The sequence below is a fragment of the Myxocyprinus asiaticus genome, chromosome 26 (assembly GCF_019703515.2).
Source record: "Myxocyprinus asiaticus isolate MX2 ecotype Aquarium Trade chromosome 26, UBuf_Myxa_2, whole genome shotgun sequence".
Classification (NCBI taxonomy): Eukaryota; Metazoa; Chordata; class Actinopteri; order Cypriniformes; family Catostomidae; genus Myxocyprinus; species Myxocyprinus asiaticus.
The window spans coordinates 42,008,490-42,012,912 of NC_059369.1; the positions used below are offsets into that span (position 1 = coordinate 42,008,490).

The following is a 4,423-nucleotide window of genomic DNA, read 5'->3' on the forward strand; positions in this document are numbered from 1 at the left end:
TGAGCAAGGCACTTAACTCCAGGTTGCTCCAGGGGGATTGTCCCTGTAATAAGGGCACTGTAAGTCGCTTTGGATAAAAGCGTCTGCTAAATGCATAAATGTAAATGTAAACATGGAAACATCAGCAGTGTTACATGAAAATTAGTAAACATGTTACAACTTAACTGGACAATGTAGATACATTGTTATCAGTTAGCACACAAGCAATGTTTGATTCATATTAGCTTCAACAACCCTACCAGACAACATATCCAAGCATTCTACCAAGTAAAGAACTTCACCAAACAGATAAACATTCATTCAGACTGCAGCAATGCTTTCCTGAACTGTGACCCAGCCAGAAGACATGACAGCCAGTACTTCTTTTCTGTAATAACGTCATAAGGATGAACAAAATAAGCCTGAGATTTTGTGCCAAATCCGACCCAAAAGCTCAAAATACAAAGAATTTTTGTAGGCTTACCGTAGTGAATCAGGACTTTGTTTTGAACACAGTTTAATTACTCAGTCAATAATGGTGCAGCTTTAAACAATTTCTCTCTTTCTGTTCCACTCTCTTTTCTCTCTCTAGTTCCTCAGGAGTGAACACCAGCAGTGACAGTTTTCCAAAGTCTCATTCCCATTACTCAGAACTAAGCGACACACACACTCCTCTCTCTGTGGAACTGACTCCAGACTCAGGCATTGTTGCCACACCAGTGAGTACCTACTTCTCTATATGAGTGTGTGTCACTGCTTTTAATCTGTATATTTATGATAGATTATTTAATTGTGCTAAATGTGGTAGTAGGACAGAAATAAATGCCCATTTTTATGTTTACTTTGTAATGTGCATAATTTGAACATTTAAATGCTCATTTATTAGGTTACATATTTTTTAACGAATATACAATGTTTACTACTAGACTAGTATACTATATATTGAGTTTGACAGGATATTAAATAAGTGTTTTAGTTGTCATGTTTTGTGTACTTAACTCTTTAAAGCTAGACTACGGGTATACATTAGTGCCGAGCTATATGGGTCGTTATGAATGACAATTTGTATATTTATTCAGAAATTAAATGAATTTTTGTTGGCTTGACCGAGCCAACATATTGGATCCGTTCCAAAACTTAGTGAGCTGCCTCGCTGTCTCCTGCCTACATAGGCAGCTGTCTTCTATGGCAGCATCCTTATTGAAATGATGCCTCGTAAGAAAGCGATTTGGAACGCTGTACATAGGCGGCAGCTCTGCGCATCATTCAAATCAGGGACTAAAAATGGTTCAAGGAACGAAAACAAAAACGAACACAATTTTTTGTAGAACTTAATCGAAAACCGGAACAAAGTGATTGTCAATTGTTCCGGATTGAAAACTGTATTTTAAATGCTGGTAACCAGTTAAAAACGGTTAATTTTGTTCTGATAATTTTATCATGAAACCAAAGGCCAAAGGGTTTATCACAGTAAAGTTTTGGAGCTACACCACTTCATGTGCTTTGATCCTGAGGGAAACTGCTGCATCACACATTTCTTTCCCTAATTGCCCATTGTGGATGATGCATTCTCTGAATGAGGCTACCTTAGAATTTGACCAAAACAAGATACACTATATTGCCAAAAGTATTCGCTCATCTGCCTTTAGACGCATATGAACTTAAGTGACATCCCATTCTTAATCCATAGGGTTTAATATGACGTCGGCCCACCCTTTGCAGCTATAACAGCTTCAACTCTTCTGGGAAGGCTTTCCACAAGGTTTAGGAGTGTGTTTATGGGAATTTTTGACCATTCTTCCAGAAGCGCATTTGTGAGGTCAGACACTGATGTTGGACGAGAAGGCCTGGCTCACAGTCTTCGCTCTAATTCATCCCAAAGGTGCTCTATCGGGTTGAGGTCAGGACTCTGTGCAGGCCAGTCAAGTTCTTCCACACCAAACTCGCTCATCCATGTCTTTATGGACCTTGCTTTGTGCACTGGTGCACAGTCATGTTGGAACAGGAAGGGGCCATCCCCAAACTGTTCCCACAAAGTTGGGAGCATGGAATTGTCCAAAATCTCTTGGTATGCTGAAGCATTCAGAGTTCCTTTCACTGGAACTAAGGGGCCAAGCCCAGCTCCTGAATAACAACCCCACACCGTAATCCCCCCTCCACCAAACTTCACAGTTGGCACAATGCAGTCAGACAAGTGCCGTTCTCCTGGCAACCGCCAAACCCAGACTCATCCATCAGATTGCCAGATGGAGAAGCGTGATTCGTCACTCCAGAGAACGCGTCTCCACTGCTCTAGAGTCCAGTGGTGGCGTGCTTTACACCACTGCATCCGACGCTTTGCATTGCACTTGGTGATGTATGGCTTGGATGCAGCTGCTCAGCCATGGAAACCCATTCCATGAAGCTCTCTACGCACTGTTCTTGAGCTAATCTGAAGGCCACATGAACTTTGGAGGTCTGTAGCGATTGACTCTGCAGAAAGTTGGTGACCTCTGCGCACTATGCGCCTCAGCATCCGCTGACCCCGCTCTGTCATTTTACGTGGCCTACCACTTCGTGGCTGAGTTGCTGTCATTCCCAATCGCTTCCACTTTGTTATAATACCACTGACAGTTGACTGTGGAATATTTAGTAGCGAGGAAATTTCATGACTGGACTTGTTGCACAGGTGGCATCCTATCACAGTACCACACTGGAATTCACTGAGCTCCTGAGAGCGGCCCATTCTTTCACAAATGTTTGTAGAAGCAGTCTGCATGCCTAGGTGCTTCATTTTATACACCTGTGGCCATGGAAGTGATCGGAACACCTGAATTCAATTATTTGGATGGGTGAGCGAATACTTTTGGCAATATAGTGTATCTTAAGAGGTAGCATAAAGATACCTACCTTTTGGAACAATCTTTGCATCGGGAGCGCACCTATGATGCCTCCCGAGGACGCTCACTAAGTTTTGGAACAGATCCACTGTTTTTTTTTTGTTTTTTTTTCAAAATCCCTAAACGAAGACCAAAATTTTAAATGGTAAAACCTCTTAGAGCTTTCAAGCTGTATCCACCAAATTTGGTACAGACCTTAAGACTGTTCTGACTCAGGTTGCTATGACTTTTCAAACTGATCAGAAAGCGGATGATTAAAAATCATAAAAATCCCATAGACTTACATTGACGGAACATGCTAAGACTATTCAAACTCCATGTGTCAGAAATGTAAGAAAATTCAAATATAAACAAACCCATTTTCTATCTATATGTTTGTCTGATGCTTTGACTGATTAGCTAGCTGGCTGGCAGTTTGTCTTTTTTGTAATTTCTGTACAGCCGTCAAACTTCAAAACTAGTTTAGTTTCTAGTGTCTTGTCAAACTTTACCTATCTAGTTTTAAATAGAATGCTGTAAAAATATTTGAAAACAGAAAAACAGATCAATTAATTTTGAAACTGTCACAAGGGAAACTACCAATTCTATTAATCAACCAGCCAACCCGGCTATCGACCAATGCTGATAATATTATATAGGCCAAATATCAAATGATTAATGGCCTTGCACACATATCAGTCTATCAATAGTACACAGGGGACAAAGACAGAACGTGCATTGGTTTTATGTCGTCTGTTGATATTTGTCAAAACTGCCAATGTTAACTTCAATTAGCAGAGTAATTGCAATGTCTGGTTTGATTGACAGCTCGTGTTTGTATGTTGTATTGAATCATGTTGTCATCGTCTTACATTGTTAAACGTAGCTGCCATCAGGCCGATTCAGGTTTGCCTCGTGGCACTGGTTAGAAGAGCATGATGTCTGTGGGGACCAGCTGGCCTGTCCCAGGGTCAGAGAGGGTAAGGGGTCATTCAGGGTGACCTTTTACACTTCATTCACAAATATATATCAGTGCATAAATAAAATCATTGGACACAGATCGTCAGTGATTTTATCAAACAGGGCCAGCAGAAGAGGAGCTGTCTGTTAACAGTGAAGACATTTTTCTCAGAGGAGGCCGGAGGAAGAGGAGGGAGGGAGAAGGACAGAAATGGGAGGAGAGACTCCAGGAGAACTGGGAGAACTGTGTGGTGAGCCAAAAAACAAACAGCATACACTCTAAAGTTATGCTTTTTCATAGTTAATCAAGATTAATCTCATGACTCTTCATAGTTAATCACAATTAATCTCATGATTTTTCCTAGTTAATCGTGATTAATCTCATGATTTGTCATAGTTAATCGTGATTAATATTATGATTTTTCATAGTTAATCGCGATTAATCTCATGAAATTGAATAACTAATTTTGATTAATCTCATGACTCTTCATAGTTAATCACAATTAATCTCATGATTTTTCATAGTTAATCGTGATTAACCTCATGATTTTTCATAGCTAATCGCGATTAATCTCATTATTTTTCATAGCTAATTGCGATTAATCTCATGATATTTCATAGTTAAT

At 40.0% G+C, this 4,423-nt stretch overlaps 1 long non-coding RNA gene across 1 annotated transcript; it reads left to right on the plus strand.

The window, feature by feature from the left end:
- Positions 1-569: 569 nt before the first annotated feature.
- On the plus strand, positions 570-3,966 carry LOC127416944 (uncharacterized). Its single transcript, XR_007893204.1, has 3 exons — positions 570-698; positions 3,724-3,817; positions 3,921-3,966. It is a non-coding gene; the product is annotated as an uncharacterized LOC127416944 (long non-coding RNA).
- Positions 3,967-4,423: the final 457 nt, after the last annotated feature.